The 27,015-nt window shown below is 36.8% G+C and overlaps 1 pseudogene; it reads left to right on the top strand.

The window, feature by feature from the left end:
• Positions 1-19,924: 19,924 nt before the first annotated feature.
• On the top strand, positions 19,925-21,123 carry LOC149390795 (dehydration-responsive element-binding protein 3 pseudogene; annotated as a pseudogene).
• Positions 21,124-27,015: the final 5,892 nt, after the last annotated feature.

The raw sequence follows: 27,015 nt of genomic DNA, 5'->3' as shown, positions 1-27,015 counted from the left end.
ACGTGGATGCTATTGTGTCTGTGGAAGGTCGAGCGTGGAGAGTAGGCGGTGGCGAAGAAGGAGAGATAAGAGGTTCTGGGCATTCACTCGAAGCAAGGTGTGGGAGCAAAAAAACCCATTAATTACAGAGACAATGGGATTTAGAGAAGCCCTTAGCTGGATCAAGGAGAGAGAGAGTGGCAAGCGGCAGAGTTAGAAGCTGATTGCTTACAAATGGTCAGTGATATGTGAAGCGAAAGTCATGTGGTCTCACCATTTGGCTTACTTATTGCTGAGTGTAGAGTTTTGTTATCAAGTCTTTGTTCTGTGTCTTTCGATTTTGTTAAATGATCAGCAAACCAAGCCACGCACTTTGTTGCTCGGTATTGGCTCTCATCTGGTTGTATATCTTTCGGTGATTTACCCGTTGAGTTTGTAAGGCTAATTAATGATGATTCTAGTTGATTAATAAAGACTAGCTTTACCGTATAAAAAATAACAATGAAGTCAAAACTTGGATCTAACATACGAAATATTGTCTCTGTTTACTTCATCAACATCTTCACCATTTCTCTTTAGTTGATGGACTACGGCCAGAGAAAAATAATCGGACATAGACTCGGACTCCTCCACAAAAATACATTCAAAGCCATCTCTAAGAGTTTCAAGGCGAATCTTTTTACTTGCTCGACTCTTTTATTGCAAGTTTGAAGTTTGTCCCACACTGCATCTCCAAAAGAATTATGTTAATTAATAGCGCTATCTACCAATTGCGATATTACTCTAGAATTTATTTACGCTCTAGCCACTCTAGATATATTAAGAATATTCCAAATAATATGAATATTTATAAGAGGTCCAAAATATTAAAAAACCCAAACTACGAACTAAAAATAACTAAGCCCACCCAAATCAAGCGTAAATTTTAACACATTTTGTGGTTGTAGTTTTATTCTAGTCAATTCTCTCATACGCAAGGTCGATAAAGTGTGAATTCTTTGCGGAAATTTGTCAGCCAAAATTAGGGTGAACAACTCAACATATCTTATAAACAAGGGAGGTGAACACAAACATCATAGAATATACACCATTATATATATATATATATATATATATATATATATATATATATATAGTTATATTGAGAGTTTTAATCTGACAGCCATTGTTGGTATGAAAAAGATTGATAAAACATTGATGCATTGTCAGTGACGTAACTTTGCATTAAATTAGATAAAACAGAATGAAGTCTTCAATCGAATCCAATATTAAATGATCCAGATTGATTAAATTATAGTTGGGCACGTTAAACCATTTTTTTTCTTTTATTCGCTCAGGATAAATTTAATTCAGTAAGTTATACATATAAACTGAGAGAAGGGTAATCGAATTCTTTCTTAGCAGACTATTACTTTTAAACGTGAAAGTCTAAAAATTGTTAAAAATGATACCTAATCAATAACACCTTTCGATTTCTGATTTTCACGATGCTGTTTAAAAATTGGACATCGTTTGCTTTGCTCTTCAGCGTCACTCAATTAATTGCCTTCGAACTGGTACAGCAATATTTTTGGCCGAGTTTAGTAATCCGTATCGTCTTCCCGTAAAATTTTCTCATATACGATTCTTAATATACGAGATGTGATCGGAATTTCGTATTTACACTAATACTATCTTATATATACTGATTAATGGTTTTTAAAAAAAAAACACACACACATATATATATATATATATATATATATATATATATATATATATATATATAATCCGCAATTTTAGGCCAGACATCTACGGCATTCTTATCACATGTCGTAAAGAATCAGACAAAATACCAGTCTGAATGTCAAGAAGATATGGACTATCGGACGTGTAAAGCATTAAGTACGTGCATGTGAATATCAGGATTCTAAAGTCACACATGGCTTCATTTTGGTAAACCACAATATCAATCTATCTATCCGCTAATTTTGTTGTCCAAGTCAAGGTACTCGTACGTACGTAACATATAAAGTAGTCCTGACAAATATAAAGCTAGTAAAATCGAACGATTAAAGTTGAAGGTTTTTTTTTTAAATCTGTTCCATTATTTACCTATATATAGTAGATTATAGGCAACGACTTGAGGCATATTGATTTCTTGATCGGAGAATGATGCGTCACGTTAGATTAAAGTGGAGGTTCTTTAAATCTGTTCCATGGTTTACCTATATATAGTAAATTATAGGCAGACTTGAGATATTTGATTTCTTGATCGCAATGCTGTGTCACTTTGCTTATTCTTGGCAGCTGTGACTTTTCTTGACCGTATTTATTGACATTAAGAGAGCTGACAAGTAGTCGTAATGATAATGTAGAAGCATGAATATAAAGATTGGGAAAAAAAAATAGGACAAAGAAATAAATGTCACGATCGACTGGAAATAGCGGATTTGTGGTGGCATGGAGTAATGTCAGTGACCATTAACTAAGGGCTTCACCATTTAGATCTCAAAGGTAATTCCTTCCCAACAAACCCATTTATCGACTCAGATATTTGAGGCTAAATTTATAAATGTACATTCGAGTAGTGCATATATGTTTGTCGTGTGTGCATATATATATATATATATATATATATATATATATATATATATATATATATATATATATATATATATATATTGTTGATACGTTTATTGGCTTATTTTTTTTATTACAAGTTAATTTGGAAAGATGTCGTACATCATGTTGCATTTTGTGCTGAAACATTTTGTCCTTGTTATCTGGTATGTATTTTTGACAAACTTTTCGCTCTGTCAGAATATTTCCCAAAAGACCTTCTACATTCGTTTTATGTGCATGTATAAGTAAGAAAACCTTAGATTGATTTTCAGATATATTGGGTTATCACATCTTGTGTCATTTTGTTTATGCACTGTCTTTTCTTTATCCGTCTATTATTTCAGTTTATGTTGTCACATACATTGACTCTACATTGTGTGCGAGGCACTGCCTAAACAGAATTATATATATAATCATTATATATTGCTAACAAAAGTAGTAACACGTCGTTTTTGTACCATTGGATCATAGATGAAACGGTTTGCCTATATCTACCACGGTTGTTAGTGACTGTCATGTTGTCATAAATTATTAGACCTTGTAAACGCATATCAATAGATTTTTAATTTAATGTATATTTAAATTAAAAGTCATATTAGGCTACGTTATATATATATATATATATATATATATATATATATATATATATATATATATATATATATATCGTTTGTTAGGTGTTAGTTGGGAATAATCGTTTACTTGGGCTAATCGATAACAAGTTTCGTAACTAATTTCCGTGATGCATTGGTAAATTTGAAATCTACTTATACCTAACCAATAGATATTAGCATATGTGTACATATAAAGAACACTGACCAGTACTTAAGAATTTATTCAGCATATCTGAGCCATACAAGAACCGGCATTTTAAATAATGGGTAGATATAATATATGCACATTATTATTAGACGTGGTAAATGGAATGGCCTAAAGCTTTTACGTTGTTTAGGTTCATCAGGCAGATATATTTATGATTGATTGGTAAATTAAAGACGTGGATTGAGCATTTTATTAGACGCTCGAACTGGAAGCCCATACGCTGTATATGGGCTTGAGTTTTGAAGTGCTCTTGTTCAGATGCTTGAATCCTTGATGTTGAAAAACGAACACATTATTAAACTAGTTGACATTGATTTTTTCTTCTTCCATTTCTTTATATTTGTTAAGAAGAAAGTACAAGTAAAACCATAAATTAATATGATTTTACGAGTAGAATAAAAATACAACAGTTATACCAACTTGACAAGGATTTATATATTTGTTTATTTAATAAATTACAACAATGTCGGGGTTGGGTTTTGCATTTGCTGTACATGACCCAAGTGTCTCTTCTACATATTAATTTATATGGCCACAAAATAGGTTCTTAAGTAAAAATATGTGGCAATGAATCTGTGTTTGATTTCATGAATCAATCACACTTTTTTCTTCACAAACCAAAAGGACTGAAAACTGACTACCAGTATTTAAAAAAAAAAAAAAAAAAAAAAAAAAAGGGGTCCAAGTTTTTAATTTTTCTACCCCCTGACGCTTGTTTGATTATGTAGTCATTCTTTCTTATTTATTTAATAACTTACAACAGAAAGTACATACAAGTATTTAAAGCGTGGTGATAATGATGATTGAATTACACACAATTTTCATTTAATAACTCTCTATCGAGGGTAAATACATTAGATGTTTCTACTACTATATTCGGCTGAAAGATAATGTTAGGTAACAAAGCTACGAGCTAAAATATACTTGAATTTTGTTTCTTGTTGGAGTTGTACATACAATTATAATTATCCGTAATTTGTTCAGTTTGATATCAGTATGGCTTGAGATATTGTGGCGAAATTATTGATGGTCACTGTATATGACATGACAGATTTAATGCGTCTACAATAAATAGCTTATCAAAGTAAGAAAAAGGCTGTTGGTAAACAGTCATTAACGTATCAAACCTTCCAATAGTAGCACAAACAAAAGGGAAATAAAATATCATTTTTTTTTCTTTTGGTTATGATTGATCACATAAATTTTGACAAAGTTTTTCAATATATAATTACTAAGGTAGGTACGTAAACTGAGTCATATTCATGATGAGGTTCGTCGAAATTATTAATATGCAGTAATTCAATTATATATAAAAAGCTCAAAACATTATGTGTATATATATATATATATATATATATATATCAGACCCTATACATATATTGTGAGTATGACGTATTGACATACGGTGAAATGGATATGGGATTAATTATCACCACACAATTTTAACATGTGGGGTAACTTCATTTAATGCAATGGTTATACTTTGAATTTATGTATGATTAAGTCGTGGCATAACCACATTTTAGAACTGTAGGTTTTTAGGGCGATCGTGTTACATATAGGGACCCCGTGGATATAGAGGTGATATATTGTGATTGTTTGGTGGCTTCAAATTGCGAGTCTCTGTGCAATTACCACCAGATCTTATTACGATCTCTCTATTGGGGCCATAACTTGTGAATGCTTTATGGGACCCAACATTTGAAGAAAGATCTTGTCATTAACCCACACAAATTGAAACTAGTGTTTATTGACATAGTAATTAGTGTGTACGAGCTAGTGCTAGCTTTCTTGTGAAAGTTATCCTACATATATATGCATTATTATTGAGTTTTTTTTAGCCTATTTATGTGATTTACAAGAAACTATCTACATACGCTTAACCTAGGTTTTTTCTTTTTTGTGGAATAATAAAAAGAAGCAAACCTAAAATTTTTAATCTTTGGTGTAGATGGCATTATCTAAATCACCAAGGCTCCACATTTCGGTCTAAACCATCAAAGGGTTCTCGAACCCGAGGCTTGTACTTTTATTTTCTTCTTAGTTTCCACCAAGTTCCTCACAAACTATAGATTCTTGACTCTTAGTAGCAGTCATTATTAAAAGCTCGGAGTTGTCTTCATCCTCACTACATATGTTGTGTTAATCAACGTTGAACGACCACGCCTTGGATGGATTTTTTTTTGTTTTACTTTATCCTCTTTGAACATATAGTTAGTAAATTAAGCTAGTTTGAGTTTTACTCACAATCTAACTAAGGAATTATGATATGTTGAATTTAGTTTATTAAGAGAAATTGAACTAGAAAATACTCCTAGTGAAGTACTATCCAAAAGGGTTTACCATTTCAATTAATTTTCTTAATTGTTTACAGTTTTATTAGGGAAATGACAATATGAAAATTACCATGACAAAGCCACATCCAAAAAAAAAAAAAACTTTCTAGCTACAAAATTATATACATACATATATCTTTATACCCAATGCAATACAAGAAATTATAGATGTTTGAAATGTTATACGGTAGTAATTAAACCCCAAATTTGACCTACACAAAGTTATAGTGGTTCACTCAATGGAGAGCTACATCCACTTTTGATACTTAACATTTTACTATTAGCAAAAATTTATAGCTGTATATATATATATATATATATATATATATAAAAACTATGGCTAACTTATTCAAGTTTGAAATTCTTAAAATACCTCCGAGTAAATACCCATACAATAGAGCGTCATAAGGTATTCATAGTCCTGCTAATGAATTCGGTTCCAAAACTCCACAATCCCTCACTTGGAGACTAATCGTATCACATGTCTCCATCTGTATCGCTTGCTCTGATCTTCATCTAAGAGTTCAACTAAAGTTGTGCACAACTTCAGTTTACCACGGCATGATCTTCGTTAGCCGAACTGCTGAATTATGAATACCTAGAATATTCTTAAGCACTAGCACTATATATGCGCGCGCACATGTATAGCCACCTTCCAACCCTCATATTAACCTGATCGAACGTGTCGATTCACATGATAATCGGCGTAAGGTCTTCATACTCTTGCCAATGAAATAGATTCCACAACTCAACACATATATGGTTATACCCAGTTTACAAACATTTGAAATGCCATTAATTTAGCAGATATTATCTTTTTAGTAGATACCAATCATTGAAACATAAGATTTTCATATCTATCTCAAAATTTAAGTTGTATTCGACCTTTCAATCCACATCGATTTAATTATGGGTGATTTAGAATACTATTTTTATCTAGACATCATTGGAGATAGACCGCACAAATGCATTTTGTATGCATAATTTTTGGCACGCTTTATGAGTCATACATGTTTGAATTTATAATAAACCCCTCATGCCGTCTCCAATCGTGCGTCATATCACTATATTTGGCTTTTCTATATCTCCAACTCAACTGCAAATACAATGCTAAATATAGTGTGATATACAGTGTCACGCTATATTTTGTGTGTCACTGTATACACAGTCTCCTTTTTTTACAAATTATTTTATTACCCGACTCGAGGAGTAATCTCAACTCGAGGAGTCATGCATATTCGACACGAGGACTTTTAAGTCGACTGTGGACTAGGAACTCAACTCAAGGAGTAAACTCAACTAGAGAAGTCATGCATATTCGACACGAGGACCTGTAAGTCGACTCGAGGACTCGGGACTCGACTCGAGGAGTCATGCATATTCGACACGAGGACTTGTAAGTCGACTCGTGGACTCGGGACTCGACTCGAGGGGTACACTCAACTCGAGGAATCATACATATTCGACACGAGGACTTGTAAGTCGACTCGTGGACTCGGGACTCGACTCAAGGAGTAAACTCAACACTCGTGGACTCAGGACTCGAGTCGAGGAGTAAACTCAACTCGAGAAGTCATGCATATTCAACACGAGGACTTGTAAGTCGACTTGTGGACTCGGGACTCGACTCGAGGAGTAATCTCAACTCGATGAGTCACGCATATTCGACACGAGGACTTGTAAGTCGCCTTGTGGACTTGAGACTAGACTCGAGGAGTAATCTCAACTCTAGGAGTCATGCATGTTAGACACGAGGACTTGTCAGTCGACTCGTGGACTCGGGACCCAACTCGAGGAGTCATGCATATTCGAAACGAGGACTTGTAGTTCGACTCGTGCACCCGGAACTCGACTCGAGGAGTAAACTCAACTCGAAGAGTCATACATATTCGACATGAGGACTTGTAAGTTGACTCATGGACTCGGGACTCAACTCGAGGAGTAAACTCAACACTCGTGGACTCGGGACTCGACTTGAGGAGTAAACTCAACTCTAGAAGTCATGCATATTCAACACGAGGACTTGTAAGTCGACTCGTGGACTCGGGACTCGACTCGATGAATAAACTCAACTCGAGGAGTCATGCATATTTGATTCGAGGACCCTGTAAATCGACTAGGGGACTCGGGACTCGACTCGAGAAGTCTTTCATATTCGACAAGAGGACTTGTAAGTCGACTCGTGGACTCGGGACTCGACTCGAGGGGTAAACTCAACTCGAGGAGTCATGCATATTCAACACGAGGACTTGTACGTCGACTCGGAGACTCGGGACTCGACTCGAGGAGTAAACTCAACTCTAGGAGTCATGCATATTTGACACGAGGACTTTTAAGTCGACTCGTGGACTCGGGACTCGACTGAGGAGTAAACTCAACTCGAGGAGTCATGCATATTCGACACGAGGACATGTAAGTCAACTCGTGGACTCTGGACTCTGGACTCGATTCGAGGAGTAAACAAAAACTATATATATATATATATATATATATATATATATATATATATATATGTGTGTGTGTGTGTGTGTGTGTGTGTGTGTGTAACTTTATTGATATTTATAAAACATCAAAACTGATATATTGTCTACAAAAACACATTAAAACAAAGTTTAATTAAAGTCCTCGTGTCGAATATGCATGACTCCTCGAGTTTAATTTACTCCTCGAGTCGAGTTCTGAGTCCACGAGTCGACTTATAAGTCCTCGTGTCGAATATGCATGACTCCTCGAGTTGAGTTTACTCCTTGAGTCGAGTCCCGAGTCCACGAGTCGACTTACAAGTCCTCGTGTCGAATATGCATGACTTCTCGAGTCGAGTCCCGAGTCCGCGAACAGACTTATAGGTCCTCGTGTCGAATATGCATGACTCCTTGAGTTGAGTTTACTCCTCGAGTCGAATCTCGAGTCCACGAGTCGACTTACAAGTCTTCGTGTCGAAAATGCATGACTCCTCGAGTTAGATTACAAAGTTCAAAATAAACACATAAAATAAAATAAAAACTAGAAAATAATATAATTTTAAAAGATATAGTAAAAACTTAGAACACAATTTAATAAGTTATTCTTTCTTATGGATTAATCTATTTTCGCGACATAAAAAAAATAAAATAAAAAAACTATTTTCAATGATCTTGGACATTGTCTAAAGAGAACTTGTTGGAATTGATCTAGGGTTTAAGAAAAAGTTTAACGCTTCGTTAATCGGCGGAATTTTAAAAAATTTCTTTTCAAGTAAAAACGGTTTTTACTAACCTAGACAAAGAGCAAGCACATGTAAATAAAAAACTATTATGAGCATAGAAGTTTACTAACCTTTCTTGAAGCTTGAACTTTGAGAAGCTTTTGGAAAGTTGCAACGCTCGTCTCCCTCGCAACACGTCTCTCTTTCTTTCCTCGGCACCTCGAGCAACCACGAAAGTTTCTATCACTAAATCACTCGAAATAAAAGGAATTAGTGAGTGGGCACTTTTAAACACTACGACTTAAGAACGAGTCTTGAAGTCGCAGAGCTAAACTCTAGGTCAAATGAGGACCTAGGTGCCAAAACAATAAAACAAAATCGAAGAGAAAGGGAGAGAGAGGATCGGCCAAGTCTAGAGAGAGAAGCTCTCAATCTCTAAAACTTTGGAATGAGAAAAATGAGAAGAATGAGGCTCCTATTTATAGAAGAGGTCTCACCTTCAATAAGGTAGTTTCCTCTTCTATAGAATGAGCCAATTTCCTCTTTTTTCTCTTGAGATGCTCGGCCAACATAGGCTTCATTAAGCCTTGGATTTGTTTCCTATTTTGTTCCATCCCTTGCATTTGTCTCTCTCTTGGCCGAATTCCCTTAAGCATCCTCATGCAAATTTGTTTCCTCTTTTTTCTTTTGGCAAGTATCTTGATACATTTATGCACAAAATATTCTCTCTTGCTTTGGGTATTATGGGCGCCCATATTGTCTCTAAAAGGAGCTTCTAGAAGCTTCTTCATTTGTTCATGACAACATAAAAAAAGGCCCATTAAGAATTTTCAATAAAATTCTTATGAAATGAAATTAATTCACAAGGCCCAATTATTTTAATATGGCCGAGTGACATTAAGTCATCAAATGAACTTGTCAAAAAATTTATTGACATTCATTTCATGCTATGTCTCAAAAGACAAAAATACCCTTTTGACAATTTTCGCTCTTGTTTTGACTTAGCTTCCAGTTTAACTATTCCTAATCGATGTGATTCGTGTCAGTAACCTCATGGATCCAAATGAACAAAGCTTGAGCTAAAATACTTGGACTCAAAAGTTCACAAACCTTTTCCAAGTTTAGCTTAATGTCAACTGACTCCACTAAAGAGTTGACACTGATAATCTCTCGGTTCAAATGAATTTATTTTCTACTCAAGAATTCAACATAATTAGAATGAGTGGATCCACAGAATATTATCAGTGTTTACCCTTCATGAATATCATCAGCTAGTCGGGATTTACAAAATTACCATTTTACCCTTCTAGCTGTTATTTCCTCAACTCATTTTTCGCTTGTGAATAAGTTAGAAACAATGTATTGACGAGGAGCTAACAAGTCACACTGTTTCATCCAAAAGAGTCAAGACTCAATTTGGACACTGGCCAGTTCATTTATTCACACTCCAAAGAACAAAGCATGAGGTGATATATATTGCATTTCAGCAATTTTGTACATGAATTCCATATCTATGAGAACTTCACAAAGTTATTCATGACATTCTCACAACTTAGTACTACACCAATAGGCCTTGTTCGGAATCACATAGTGAGTCCGAACTCTGACTTTCTCAAATGAGAATACTAAGGTGTGAAATGACATGTTTCATTTCAGGATTAAGGTAAGCACGATGCAATTCATACGTACTGACTTCGAGACATAAGAGGTTAAATAGTTTGTTCTTATCTTGTCTCTAGAAGTGCACTGGTCAATTCAGTACCTTCGAAAGATACCTAGAAGAACTATAGAGTCTCCAACTCTCAATGCCTCATAACCAGACATCATAGATTCTTCTAACAATCGTACTGAGGTCAATAGTCCTTTGACCCTTAGATTGCGAATATATCGTTTTAAGCAAACTACGAAGAGTTTGTTCATGCAAATCTACATTTGTCTCTTCGTAAGTTGTTTAGTTTGTTTATGGACTAAAGAATAATGTTTTATCATAAAGCTTCAAACAGACACGGAAGAATGAATGAACGTTTCAACTTTTTATTAATGAATAAGCAATTACAAGCAAGAGTCTTCATGAGACTTTATTACATCAAATGTACAATATAAAGATTACAACTCTTCTTGTGGGCACCATTGACAACAGAACCTACAGTCACATATAAACCTGGCCTAACGGTAGAGGGACGAGACGGAATCCCCGCCACCGTTAGGCACAGTAACGGGAGCGTGAATCCCGTTACTGTGACCGGGACGGGACGGGAGTCCCGTTAATGGGACTAACTGGATACGGTGATCCCGTTAGTCTCGGCCGGGACTTTTTTTTTAAATTCTGGCCGTTGGATCTTTGAGCCGTTGGCTGAAAAAAAGTAGCCGTTTTTTTATTTTTACCATTGAAATGTAGCCGTTGCTGGCTATTCCGAGTTTTTTTTTTAATTTTTTTTACCCATTTATTTCTAAAATCTATAAATACCCCCCAATTCATTCATTTTCTTCACACCTTTCTCTCAAACTCTCTCAAATTCTCTCAAACTCTCTCAATCTCAATCTCAAACTCTCTCAATCTTCAACTCATATTCTCTCAAACGCTCTCAATTTTTAATGGCATCCTCATCCCAAAACCGAGGAGGTCGAAGGGGAAGAGCTTCCCGAGGTCAACAAATGCACCGATTTGAAGAAAATTAGTTGCACTTGTCTCAAAACGCCCCCGACCAAAACACCGAATAAAGTTTCGATCCAAATTATGTTGCTCCTACTTTCGACCATTCGGAATTCACCGAAATTCCAAACACCCAAGTGCCATACTACCCTCAAATGGATCCCGAGCAAGCCTATCAAGCTCAAATTCCGCCATCCGAAGTGGCTTCTGAAGCATTTCAAGAATTCGAGCAACATATGCGTGAATCCCAAAATCCAAATGAAGAAGAATATGATGATGAAACCCAAAATCCAAATGAAGAAGAGGAGGAGGAAGAAGAAGAAGACATACGACCACTACCTCAATGTCGAAGTCAAGTTCCACGACCTCGACAACGTGAACAACAAGAGGAGACACAACAACGATGACAACGACGAGAACGACAACAATCACAACAACAACATGAAGGTGCTCCACAACAACAACTACCACCTCAACAACAACAACCACCACGACTTCGTGCTAGGTCTGTTGTGTGTGTCGGGGATGATTCCCCCATATAACCATATAAATGTGGAAAAGTAATTAATTACGCTAATCATGAGCTAATTAATTCATTGATTATATGACAAGATCTAGATTTACGTTAATTAAATTTTATTCGAGAGCATATATGTCAAGCAACCGAAATAAGAGTAAACGAGTACTTACATTGATTTTCGGTTCACGAACTGAAAGCTTTCACAATCCGTCTTCGTCTTGAACGAACAAGCCTCCACACGATCAAATAAGGGACTCTAGTTCAAGGACTTGATGTGATGACACCTTAGTCTTCCGAAACGTAATCTTCGAGACGAATAAGAAAGATGAGTGGGCACAGTCTTTATCTCACTAGATCACGAAACTAAGTGTTTCGAGATCTCTCTCTTATTTTACTAAGAATGGAAACGAATTTCCGAGGGGAGGGAGAGGCAGATGCACGGCCAAGGAGAGGCTAGGATGCACGAAATTTTCACCAAATAATTGCTTATTTTTGCCTTCTCATGAACCCCTATTTATAGTAGTAAAATGAGATATTCATGGAATCTTTCAGAATATTTTATTTCCTTTTATTGTGTTCACACTAGTGGATTAAATCTAGGCCATTGTATCTCAACAAGTGAATCCTATTTTTTCTCTCATCCATCAGATCAATATCTATGGGATATTATTCTCTATTTAAATAGAGAATATTTTATTTAGTGAGAGAATAAAGAGGAATATATTATTTCCCTTTAAATATATTCTCATATATTCTCCTAAATACTTTCCTTTAAATAAAGAGAAAATATAGGACAATATCTTATATTATTCTCTCTCCTTTATTCAAACAACTAAAGAGAAAATATTGGTAAATACCAATATTGAAAAAGTCGAATTTTAGGCACACGGCCAAGGGGGATTTGCGCAACTCCTATGCCGAAATTCCCAAATTCGATTTTCATATTTTGTGCAAGGCCAAATTGCTTAAAACTCAATTAATCATTTATTTACTTGGTCCAACAATAAACAAATAATTAATAATTGTTTATTTACTTGATCAAACAATAAATAAACAATTCTACCATAAATATTTATTTAATTATGCGAATACCCGTTTTCCAGAATTAATGTTGTCAATCACAATTACAGCAAGTGAGATTAATAATGATAAACATTTTTATACGAAAGTTTTTATCCGCCTTTATCAGAGCCGAATCGGGGACTATGGACCTAGTAATAGAAGCTTAACAAATCCGATGAAAAAGACGAAATAGTCCTTTCTCTTTTTCCATCGATTCGTTTAATCTTGGTCAAATACTCCATCTTGTAAGCCAAGACTGAACTCTCCTTTATACTAGAATTATATTTACTCATTGTGACGAGTGTCCACTGATATAGTCAGTTCGTGATCAAGATCCTCCAGGTTCAACCCGTGTCAAGAGAAGTCAATTTTTCCGTTATACTTCTCTTGATACATATCAGCCCTAAGCATTGTTGCTTCCCCAGCGAAAGATTCTTTCGAACGTTACTTACTTCGAAAGTGCTAGCAATCTATCGGTTCTGGAATCAACCCTTAGGTGAGAGAACATTAACCTTCTTTCAGGAAAGCTGGATTTCGTATCTGTAAATAATTTCCAACTCGAATTATGCTTTGAGAAAACTCCCAAGACATAAGCTGTGATTAGCATGAATAGCCTTTTAGCGAATGAGTCAAAGAGCTCAGTAACATAACCCAGTGTCCATAATCACTTTAGGATTTAGATCAAGTCTCACTGTGACCATCATAGTGGCCTCGGTTAGTGTATCGTAACGGTCCTTAAACGACACATCTACACCAAGACCTGTCCGGGTCGTACACTTACCACAAGTGTAGAATGCTCCCACATAGTGATCAGCCTTCACCCATGTGTTCCACATATATGACTTTAGATATAGTTTTCCAGGCGTATATCAGTCATCGACCATGTTTTAGCACACCGCCCGAACTCAGGTGCCCAGCACGTGACTCAGTTAGATACGGAGGCTATGGAATAATGAATGTTTAATAAATCTCATTAAATAAGAAATAACGCTTTCAATTCAAATAGATAATAAATATCAAACTTTATTTTATTAATAATTTCAACGAGAATTTACATAAGTATCTTCTCGTGGGCAAGAATTCCTAACAGTGTGGACTTTCTTTGAAGATGTGATTGTGGCAAAATCTTCAGCGCTCACAACACAAGAGTTGGGACGTCACTAGTGTGGAGTCATCACAGGCACTGCCAGGGGACACAATATGGAGCCTCGTCAAGCGCTGTAAGTCACATCGACCCTGTAAGCTTTAGACGTGATTTAGTAGAATATTTTGTTTCCACCTATCAATCTTTTAGTCATATCAAATCTCAAGGCTTCGTTAGATTCATGAGTTCTATAATTTCAAACGTTCAAATAATGTCTAGGAAAGCCTTGAGATCCGATATCCTAAAATGGATTTTAAGAGAAAAAGAACAAATGAAAGACACAATATCAACTGGTAGGTATAGCGTAGCCTTAACCTCGGATATTTGGACTGGTCAATCAAAGATGTATTTCATGAGTGTTTTAGTGCATAATATAGACGACGATTGGAACCTCAACAAACATATCATAGCCTTTAGGAGGATAGAAGGTTCTCACACTAGTCAAAACATCTTAGACATCATAGTTAGTGTTATAGCTTAGTGGGGTTTACCCGATAGGATTATATCTGTAACCTTAGATAATGTCACAATTAACAATGCCATGATTAGAGAGTTAAATTGAGAAACCTCATTGTGACGATACCCATTTGCATCAACGATGTGCTACCCATATCATAAACCTTATAGTTCAAGCTGGAGCCGCTAGTTATGAACCTTCGATCAACAAGATTAGGAATTACATTAGTTAGATAAATAGTTCAACCTCTAGAGTAGACGAGCGTAAGAGACGCATTAGATACAACGGTCTCCAAGAGCGCACCTTTCACCTAGATAACAAAATTAGGTGAAATTCTACCTTTCTCATGTTGACCAACTTTTTATCCGAGCATTATGTTAATGTTATTGTTTCTTATATTAACAGTGAACATGGCGATGACGTTATCACCGAATATGATATTAGGATGGCTGAATCATTTGTTTATTTTCTCGACGTTCTTTACAAAGAAACTTGTTATATCTCTGCTGTTTACACTCCTACTTCTTTACTCGGTCTTCATACTATAACCACAATTGCTGTGCATTTTGATAAATATAAAAACGAAACAATTTTTGAAAATTGTATTCAAGCAATGAGAGCCAAGTTTCTAAAATATTGGGGGGCTAGAAAGGTTCCATTATTATATGTTTTTGGAGCCATTCTAGACTGCCGATGTAAAATTAATGGTTTAAAAAAAATTCTTAAGTACATTAGAAACCATTTCGAGGACCAAGATTACGTTGCACTTGATCTCGCGAGGATCGTGCAAGCTTTTTATGATCTTTTCAGGGTCTACGAGGCGAAACTCCTACCGCAATATCGAGCACAAGAAAATCAATCACAGACGCAGTATCCAAGAAGACACCAATACACGAATGTCTTTGTCAACGCGCCCGCTTACAGCCCATCACCTCAACAACAAGAAGCTAGGACAAGTCAGACGAGGTCGAGCCCAGCCGACGCACGGTCCCATCCGGAGATCCAAGGGTACGATCGGAACGAGTGGGTCAAACCGGATGACGAAGCTATCGACCTATTGGTTTGGTGGAGACAGAATGCGAGGAGGTTCTCGGTCTTGTCATCTATGGCACAAGACATCCTCACCATCCCTATTTCAAACGTATCATCTGAGGTGGCTTTTAGTAGCGCGGGCTGCATCATCGACGATAGAAGATGTAGCTTGGAACCGGAGATAGTCGAAGCATTGACGTGTGGTAAGGATTGGATTCAACATAGAAATCGAGCACAAGAAACATTCATGTTCTTCGATATTCTTGACGATTTTGAAGTTGATTTCGCAAATGTAAACATCAATGGTTAGACTAACTTGTATACCTAAGGGATATCACGGCCCTTGTCCGGAATAATTTTTCAAATAATTAACGAGGAAATGGGTGCTCTTTTTACTCGCCATCGCACTTTTTTAGGGGTCGGTGAGGTTTTTTAGGAGGCCCATTTTTAATTTCACATTCTTCTTTATTATTTTTTTCTACCCACTTAGTTTAAAATCCTTTCAATTAGATTTGATAGCGATTAGCCTATTTAGAAAGGGGATTTAAAATTATAGCCAATCTATTCATTTATTTTAACCAATAGCCAACATGAAATTCGGTTACCCAAAATGCCCCCACAACTTCTCGCTCACCACTTCTCTCTTCAAGAATCGGTTAGAGCTCTGTTCGTGCACCAGAAGCTTCGCCGACAAGGACGCCGCCTTCACCGCCGCTAGCGCCCTGTTCGTGCCAGCGTTCTGTGCGGCCAAGGTGGCCTCCAGTCGGGCCTCAACAGCGTGGCAGTCGGCCTCGACATCTGTGAGGGCCCTGGAGGCGGAAGAGAACTACGCGCTGGGAAAACAAAAACCTCTGGTTAGGGTTTAAGCTCCGCTGTTCGGGATCTGAGAATTTGGGGCTTTCTCTCTTCGCATCTTACACGGTGGCCTCGGACAGCGATACCGCCACGGCACGCATAGACGACAGAGCAACCTCGAACTTCCCCGAGGTAACGATCGGAATCGACATCGGGACCTCCCAATGCAGCGTCACGATCTGGAACGGCTCCGAGGTCGAGCTCCTCAAGGACACGCAAAACCAGAAGATGATGCGATCCTACGTGGAGTTCGGTGACGACGTCCCCTCCGGCGACCTCATCTCCTCCTCCTCCGGCGGCCACCACCTCCGAGAGCTTGAAATCTTCTCCGGTGCGGCGATCTTCAACACGAAGCGCCTGATCGGCCGAGCCGACACAGACCCGATTGTGATCCAATCCACGAAGACCCTCCCGTTCCTGGTCTAGTGCCACGGGATCGAAGCTTGGCTCATGTATCAATCGTGCATATACAGCTCGGGCGTGGGGATTCTATCGACCCCGTTCGCGCTGTCGCAAGGAGGGTGGGCGAGCTTGAGCCTCCTCTTCTCGTGCCCAGACATCGGTGGGGCCGCCTTCGGGCCCCGCGGCCGCGCCCTGATCTCCGTCCTCATGTACGCCGAGCTCTTCCTCGTCGCCGTCGAGTTTCTCGTCCTCAAGGGCGACAACTTCGAGAAGCTCTTCCCCGGGGCCATCATGAATTCTAAAAAAAAAGTGGGTTTCTTTCTGTTTTCAGTGGTCGAATAACACTTCAATTGAAAATAGGATTTACTGTTATATTTACCATAGAAACGAATGATTTACTTAATGATTAATATGATTTACTGTCGGATTTACTGTACTCGATAGTTCACGAAAATAATTAGTAAATCGTATTTACTGCTAGATTAACTAGTCTTCATCTCTGATGAAAATGTAAGAGATGAGCGATATAAAGAGAAGAGCGATATAACAGTAAATCGCATTTACTGTTATATTTACCATAGAAACGAATGATTTACTCAATGGTTAATATGATTTACTGTCGGATTTTTAGTCCTCGATTGTTCACGGAAATAATTAGTAAATCGTATTTAAAGTTAGATTAACTAGTCATATTTACCATAGAAACGAATGATTTACTCAATGGTTAATATGATTTACTGTCGGATTGTTAGTCCTCGATTGTTCACGAAAATAATTAGTAAATCGTATTTACTATTAGATTAACCGAGTCCTCATCTCTGATACTTTTCCTGTTAGATTAACTACAAAATGTTACGGTAAATAAAATTTACTTTTGTTCTTGTTACGATAAATAATATTTACTATTGTTCTTATTACGGTAAGTAAAATTTATTGTTTTCTTGTTACGGTAAATAATATTTACTATTGTTCTTGTTTCGGTAAATAAGATTTACTGTTATTGTTGTTACGAAAAATAATATAGTTTTCGTTATTGTTAATTAGATTTACTAATTTTTTTGTTATAGATAATATTATTTACTATGATAGTTAATAATATTGACCTAAGGGTATAATTGGAATATTAGAATGTTGTCATGATAAATTGGCTATTTTTCTAAATATGTTAATAGTTTGGCTATAATTTTAAAGTAAGAATGTCATTTTGGCTAGTTTTTTAGCCGGCTCATTTAATTATTTAAATTTTTTTAAAACATTTTTAAATTTTTTTTTTTTTAAGCCTAACGGGGTCCGAATCCCGTTAGGCGGGGGCCCGCTACCGTCCCGTTACTTAACGGGACGAGACTCCCGTTTGGCCAAATAACGGGAGTCTAGGCGGAGTAGCGGGAGTGGCGGGAGTCCCCGCTAAGCCACGTTTAGTCACATATATCTATTCTGCGGAAATGAGCTAATTTATCTTGAGCGTCAATCGTAAAAAGGCCTATTTTTATGGAAATGGTGTTGAAAATGTCCAATATCTTTGTGTGACTTCTTCAATATTCTTTCAGATATTTTCACCAAAATGAACATATTTAACAAAATAAAGGCAATATTGCAGAACCATGCTACAGCTCGTCTCTACAAATTGTAGACTGTTTTTTTTCCCTCCGGCCCATAAGCATTATGCATAATATATAGTTTAAATATCTTTCCAGAAAAAAAAAAAAAAAAAAACAGAGCTTTAATAGAGTGTGTTTATATATATATATATATATATATATATATATATATATATGCATATGTATATTTTAGCTTGTATATATTATTAAGGACAAGAACGATTTTTTTTTTTTTTTTTTTTGCTGGGAAGAACGATTGTTGAATAAAGAAAGGAAGGAGAATCAGCCCACCATCCAATTTGGGAAAGAGGGAGAATATAATATTGGCTATCTCTGCTAAATATCTTCACCTGCATTATCAATTCCAGTATTCAATAGTAATACAAAGGAAAAGTTAATAATGAAATTGAAGACAACCGAGAAAGCAAATATATATTATTTATCCTACCCACCACACCTGATAGTGCAAATTAATTTTAGAAAAATTCTCTTTTATGTGTGTGTGTGTATATATATATATATATATATTCTCCTTTCTTTACTTAAAATGTTTTCCTGGTAACATTATTTTTTTCGCATGTATAAGCTGTAGGAACTATTGCTTGTGTAGTGAATTGATAGAGTCATCATAAAACAAATTATAATGATGTTATATCATCTATCCCCTTTTTTATTAAGTTAATTATTGTTAATATTGCCAAACTCTGTAGAAGTATATAGGCATGCAAAATATAGAAGAGATATGACAAGCTGTGCGGCCAAATCAAAATAAATGATCACAAAGAAGAAAATGAAATGGTAGACAACGCATACTGGATAGACAAGGTAAAAGCGACATGAGAAAGAAGATAAAAGAAGAAGAGAAATGAACAGTGAATCCTAGTGAAAAAAAAGAAGGAGAAGAGAAACTTTGTGTAACCAACAAACAAACATAAAAAAAAAAAAAAAAAAAAAAAGTTAATAAAACAAAAGAAACAAAAAAGTTCGTATATGAGAGAGAGAGAGAGAGAGATGGGACCTTTCTCTACTAAAATATATAGACTGCAGTGGTACCCCTAAGCGAAAGTCGACCCATTTCTTTAATGGGGCCCAAAACCCTCTCTCTCTCACTCTCAATCTTTATAAACCTCGCGAGTCATTGCAAAATAATGGGAAAAACAAAGACATAACAAACAACAACACATCGCTACAAAAGAAGAGAAAACCAAAAAAAAAAAAAAAAAAAAAAAAAAAAAAAAAAAAAAAAAAAAAAAAAAAAACTCTTCTTTGTCATTCACTCTTCTTCACCAATAAACACCAAAATAACATCACCCCATTTCTCAACTTGCATGCCCTTCCAACACACAAGCGCGCACACACACACTACTCTCTCTCTCTCTCTCTCTCTCTCTCTCTCAATTATCAATCTATCTCTAACAATAACATCCCTACCACAATGAGCTCCAATTCTTCCACCACAACAACAGCCACCGCAAGAAACGACATGTCGTCGGACACAAGCAGCACCACAACCACCACCTCAAACTCCTCCTCCTCTTTCTCCTTCTCCGCCACCACCAATGACCAAAACGACAACCAAGAACACCAAAACGACAACAACAACAAGAACAAGAAGAAGCGAGGGAGAGACTCAAGCAATAAGCACCCACTCTACCGGGGCGTACGGATGAGGAACTGGGGAAAATGGGTGTCGGAGATCAGAGAGCCGCGAAAGAAGTCCAGAATCTGGCTCGGCACTTTTCCGACGCCGGAGATGGCCGCCAGAGCCCACGACGTGGCGGCGCTGACGATAAAAGGCTCCTCTGCGATCCTCAACTTCCCCCACCTCGCCGCCGCTCTTCCCCGCCCGGTGTCAAATTCCCCGCACGACGTCCAGGCCGCCGCCGTGAAAGCCGCCAACATGCTCTCTCTCTCCGACGTCTCCGACGCCGGCGCCGCCAGCGCCGACGACAATCCGACGCTGTCGTCCTCCGCTTCCTCCTCCGCATTGTCTCCGGCGACGAAGACCCAGTCGTCGTTCGACGCGGACGACGACCTCGGCGAGATCGTGGAGCTTCCCCGGCTGGGTGACGACGAGGCCGAGCTGGTCTTCGTTGACCACTCCGATCAAGGCTGGTTCTACCCGCTGCCGTGGCTCCACGGTGGCGCTGATGACAGCGCCGGATTCGAGGGCTTGTTATGGGAGTATTGATTGGAAAAGATGCGAATTCAGAGTGAGTGAGTGTGATTTGTTTCCTGTGTCATCAATCCAGTGTTTTTTTTTTCTTCCTCTTCGCTTCTTATCATCATGTGTTTTTTAAGCTCTTTACAATTTTTCTTTTAAGGGGCTTGAACTTTTATTTTATTTTATTATGTATGTATCTTGTGTAACGTTTTTGGGTTTTCTAACTGTACAGTGTAAATTAAAGCTTGGGGGAAAGAAGAAATGTTTGTTCAAGAAAAATAAATAATGAAAGAAAAATCCCCTTCCTACTACTACTTCTTCTTCTTCTTCTTTCAATTTTGGTGCACAGATTCGTCATCATACTTTTTCGCCTTTAATTTTTGTTTTGTTTTTATTTCAGCAAAAGGTTGTCAATATGCGTTGATTTATATTTCGCACCCGCTTTATTTTCTTTAATTATTTTATTTCTTGCACGCATATTCTCTTTCTTATATCATTCAATTTAATATTCTAATTGAGTCGTTGGGAAATTAGAATAATATATATATTTCGTACCCTAGCACCATACCCAGAGGCAAAAATTCAAGTAAAATTAACCTTGACCTAATAAAAAAAAATTAAAATAGCCTATGCAATTTCACTACTACATGCTGAGTTTTTGCTTGACTTTGTTTTTTGTCAAATCAATACTGCTGAGCCTGAGAGTTGAGACTTAATTACCTTTCTCTTAATTAGTGAAAAAATGACGATTAAGGTAGGTATATTTATTCTGATCCCCATACTCATACGAATGACGGTCTACAATTTGAGAAAAATCTCATAAGACATATCTCAAATTAGACAATAGCTTGTAGAAGAAGCTCACAAGTTTTCCTTTTAGAGACTGTCAGTTGCCAATAGTTTGGCTAAGTAGTGTGTGCATATATTTCTTTCTTAGTACCGTACTGATTTTTCTTTTTTCAAACTTACCATAATGAAAAGAAAGAGACAAGAAAATAAGTCGTCACAGTGGGGTTACATTCAATACGAAGAGTGAGAGAAGGTGTATGTCAAATAATAATACTTTGACATATGATAGGTGGTGAAACATTATGAGCTGTGGGAGTTGAAAGTGACAGTTGGGTTTTTCTTTCCTTTCCCATAAGAGTAATAGTATCAATGTTGATTTACACCAGTTTTATGTTTTTAACCATCTCTGAGTTTTTCCTGTGCATATAAAAATAATAGAAATGCTTAGATTTTGTGGGAGGATGATGAAGAAAGAACAGTGAGATCACTTTGACCCTGCCTCTATGTCAGTTGAGTAGTGTTTGGGCTGTGCTATGTTTGGATTTTGGAAGAAGTAGTTGGAAATTACCCTTAAAAATAAAAAAGGAAAGAGAGATGATGATATATCTATTTACGTCAATGAAGTAGATTCCCACGGTGGAAGATAGGACGATTTAATGAGAAAACTGTCAATTGTACCTCAAAAAGAGGGCATTGCTACTTCCACTTTTGCCCTTACCATATATATATTATATATATGTATATTATATATACATAGACCCTCTCCTTTCCTTTGCATAAAAAAAAATATATTGTGTTTAATTGAAGCTAAACTTGGCGGCTTAGAATTGGAAAAAAAAAAAAAATTGTGGTTCTGATCGGTTCCAAACCTCGGTCGATATTCTGTTCTGGTTGGTTGGGATGCTTAACACGAGTTTTGGTTTCATAGTTAGAACCAAAGGGTTTGAGATACCGTTTATCGTTATCGCACTGGAACTTAAATTTTATGAATACCTTTTGCTGCAGGGGTATACCATGAATTTTCCGAGAAAAATCGATGGATTTTTCATAATAAATAAATATAAAATAAGTTTTCATAGCTTTTATTTTTAATTTTATTAATATTTTTATTTAGAATTGCGATAAATCCCGATTTTCTCGTGGTAAACCCTGATTGTTATGAAGTTTTTAAGCGGGTCAAGCCGGTTTTTTGCATCACGGGATTGTCTACTAGTACAGGCATGGTAAACCCTGATTTTATGGGTATTTCACGTTTTGCATGTTTCGCTACTGGAATCTGATAGTAAGCAGTATACCGCGCGGCAACTCACCCGTTACCCCGGTAACTCAAACTTTGGTTAGAGCTGAATTAGACAATACAAATCGTAACTACTTTATTTGGGTTTCAACCAAGGATTTAAATACCGGGGGAACCGGACGGGAACCGGTCCGGTTCCCCCTTTTTGGAGCTCCCCGGCACCGGAACCACCAAAACCGGAAGTTTCCGGTGGTTCTGGGGGAGCTCGCCCAAAAACCGTCGCGACCCACACCAAAACTTCCCACTTCCCGACCGGATCCCGCCGACCCGCCTAGTTCCCGACGCAACGAAGACCATTTCTGCCCAGATCCCGCCGGTCTCCTCATTTCCCGGTCGGCGTCCACGGAGGCTCGCGGCACTCGTTCTCTCTCGGCCAAGGCGCGCGGTGATGGCTCGATGCTGGAGCTGTTGACCGAGCACGGGTGAGGAAAAAGGAAGAGTGAAGGAGGTGCTGGAGTTGTTGTGGTTGTTTAATTTTTTTTTTTTTTTCTGTTACTCTTTGATGCAGAGGAGAAGAACCGAGAAGAAGGAAAAAGAAAGAAGAAGAAGAAAAGAAAATAAGGAAAAAAGAAAAAGGAGGAGAAAATTTCCTTTTAAAATGAAATGAGTATTCCATATTTGCTCATGAAAACCTTCAATTCTCCACCGCTTGTAAACTGACCCCGAGCTCCACATTTTATTTCAACTGAGCTCAGAAAAACATTACAACCACGTCCTTGTCACAAAATTTTGTGACTAAAACCGTAACCGATCGAACTTTTAATTAAATGATTTGAACCGAGAATTTTCTCATTCGTTCTCAATTGATTCAAATTTATTTAAGGTTTCTCGGAATTCATTCTCGTCCTTGAGAATTTATTTTCTCAAATTAACTTCCGGAATATCTCATCGGAAAATAATTTCTTATTCGAGACGAACTCGATAAATCCTTCTTTTTTATTCCGAGATTTCTCCTTACCTTAATATATTTCAAATTAATTCGATAAACTCATTATTTCAAATCATGGCCACTGTATCGAGTACGACTACCACTTGGACATGTACTTTCATGCATATGCTCATTATATGACTTGATATGATTACTGTATGACCGCTGTATGTTCGCTATGAGTAGTCATTTCATTTATATCCATTTTATGTTGAATTTGTTGAACTATAATATTTGATGGATTGCGTTGAACTTTATCATTTTGGTTTGTACTATTGAACTTACTTTTTGTTGTGTTTGTAATTTTATATTGTGTTGAAACATTCTACACTATTTTTAATTTTATGAATTGTATCCTACATACTTTGTATGTTTTTTTGTATATTTTTTTATGAATTCCCCTCGGTAAATACGGTATTTGACGGTATTCCTCTACGGTAACGGTAAGTTCAACGGTACCGGTTTCCTTTTTTTTTCTCGCTTCCCCCGGTATTCCTTTACGGTACGGGGGGTTACCAGTAAATTCGAAGGCTCGGAACGGTAACGGTAACGGTATTTCGATCCTTGGTTTCAACGGCCGTTAAATGAACATAACTAATAACCAATAATTCCCATATGAGCCTCTAAAGAATAAAAAAAAAATATAATACATTATTACTACTAATCAATCACTATTTATATTGAATCCAAGAATTTTATTATATATGTTCATTATTTAGTTACTAATTTCCGGACGAACTTTAAGAAATTATGTTATAAAAATATTTTCGAGAAGAAAATGAAAAAAAAACAAAGTCATTTAATCATCCGAGTTGTTTAGTTAAACGCTAACCTCTAACATATAGACCAAAAATTCAAAACAAATTGATATTATGGGTGTTGTAGCTCATAACATATACGTCTGTTTAAAATTTATGCAAAATGATCATTGTATTTAGGAGAATAGAAGGTGGTCACACCACCGACAACATCTTAACAATTTTTTCGGACTAATAAAAGGTGGGAAATTAAGTATTATGATTAATTTTATGAACAAATAATTATCAAATTAGCCAACAAACACCAGAAGAATCTTTTAATTAGACAACGTTTTGTAAATTTTAAGCAAATAGCCAATTCGATGATGATGTTCGGTCGTTTTAAAAAATATCAATTTTTTTTGTGATTTAAAAGGAATTCAATGTCAAAGCCTAAATAAGGCCCTCAAAGAAGCCCGATCCAGGCCCACGAAGGCTGAAAAGTCCACTCAAGACGAGCTCACGAAAAAAAAACAAAGAAAAATGCCAAAAAGCTCTTGACGCTCGCGCGTCTTGCTTTCGCCCAATCTGAATTTTATAGCTCTTTTCATCCCCCCGCCTGTATAAATAATCCTTTCCTCAGAGGAAAAAAGGTACATTATTCTCTCTTAAAACAATCACTTGATTTCAAAGTCATGAAACGCTGCTGAGGACCCTCCGCACTTGCTTTCACTCTGATCGAGCTCGATTCTCTCAAATATTCTCCTCGAATAACGGCACCCTAACCTCACTCATAGCAGTTAGACTAATGTTGAGCGTCGGAGTGCACACCAGAGGCACTGCCTTTGCACCCCTCTAAGCTTATTTTCTTGTTCTTCTTACTCTCAGTCTCCGCGACGAACGAAGAACGTTCTTGAGCTAGGGAAGAGAACTCGTGACTTTTGAGTTTCTACAAATCCAGCTCGGGGGTGGTCACTAGGTCCGACATTTGGTTGAACCACCCAAAGTCTTCAACGTTGTCCAATTTTTAGCGACAACGGATTACGTGACATCTTGTGGATGATTTGGGCTTTCCAATATTGACCTTTTAGCTTTTTTTTAGGTTTCATTGAATTAATTTTTTGCAGCTTTTAATTTTTAATTTTAAATAGCCATTAAAATTAGTTATTCACATCCAATAGTTTCATATCTGCTCTTATTTTTTCTCTCTCTCTCTCTCTCTTCAGGCTTCACCGTCCGTACGATCTCCACCGTGAAATCCGAGGCCCTCTTTAAGTTGTCGAGATTTGCTCCACCAAGAACACAAAGTTAAATGAGTCGGAGGGTAAAGGGAAACGGTGAGCCTGGCCGGAGATGACCAGAGGCTTCGAGGCCTTCTTCGAGACGCTAATAGAGTTTTGAACTCTGATCTCCTTTAGAGGCTGGACATCTTGGCCATTTAGAGTTTCGAAGCACATGGATTTCGACTTCAGCGAGAGATAGCCATGCGTGTTAGTTCCTAGAACACGGACAAGTAGAAATTCACCGCCAGGATCTAGTATTTGCTCTTGTCCGGACCTTCGTCTTCCCAACATCATATACGAAAACTAGGTCAAGTCACTACTACGAAACTGTTGATCAATTACATCCTTTTTTTTTTGAAGAAGAAGACTACGATTTGGTCCATTCAAATATAAAACTATATTAACTAACTTAAAGACCACTACGGTCAATATAAAAATGTAGTGTAAATCTTTATATATAATAAAATTGTAAAGTTTTAACTAAGTTTGGAGAAGGAGGGAAGTTTGCCTCCAACATTTCATTTAGGCATCGTATATTGTTTGTTCAGTTGTAAAATAAGTTTCCGAGTTGTATATTGTTTGGTCAGTTGAAAACATACTACTACAAAAAGACTTTTAGAAGCGGAAGCTAGTAATTAGACGCGACAAGTCGCTTTTAATTAGAAGCGACATTTGTCTATTAGAAGCGACTAGTCGCTTCTAACCTATTCCACGGAAATACCATGATTTTGTCTTGAAAAAGTCATACTTTTGATATTTGAAGCGACAAATTAACATATTTTAAGGGTATATTAGTAAATTTATTTCCAAACCCACTTATATGTTGATATGTGTCAAATTTGGTTAAAAAATTTGAAAACGAGTTATCAAAAATCTAATAAGTTGATAGTAAACGCTTGTAACGAAAAATAAAGTGAGATAAATTATGTGGTTCGTCAAAAACTTCAGTGGAAAAAATGAAATTAGTCCATGTTTTTATAAGAAATTGCATGTTTTTGGTTTGTTGATAGTTTAGGGGAAACTCTACCGAAATTTCAATAGGCATTTTAATCAAATAGTCTAAGATATCCTATATCAAACTTCAAAAATAATTTCCATTTTCAATCTCACTGTCATATATAATCCAAATTCTTTCTAATAATATTTTATTCCAACCATTCAGCGTTATG

This window comes from Urtica dioica, chromosome 7, assembly GCF_054948205.1.
Source record: "Urtica dioica subsp. dioica isolate 48M chromosome 7, U.dioica_male_clone48M_v1_H2, whole genome shotgun sequence".
NCBI classification, from domain to species: domain Eukaryota; kingdom Viridiplantae; phylum Streptophyta; class Magnoliopsida; order Rosales; family Urticaceae; genus Urtica; species Urtica dioica.
This window is presented reverse-complemented; position numbering and strand designations above follow the sequence as displayed.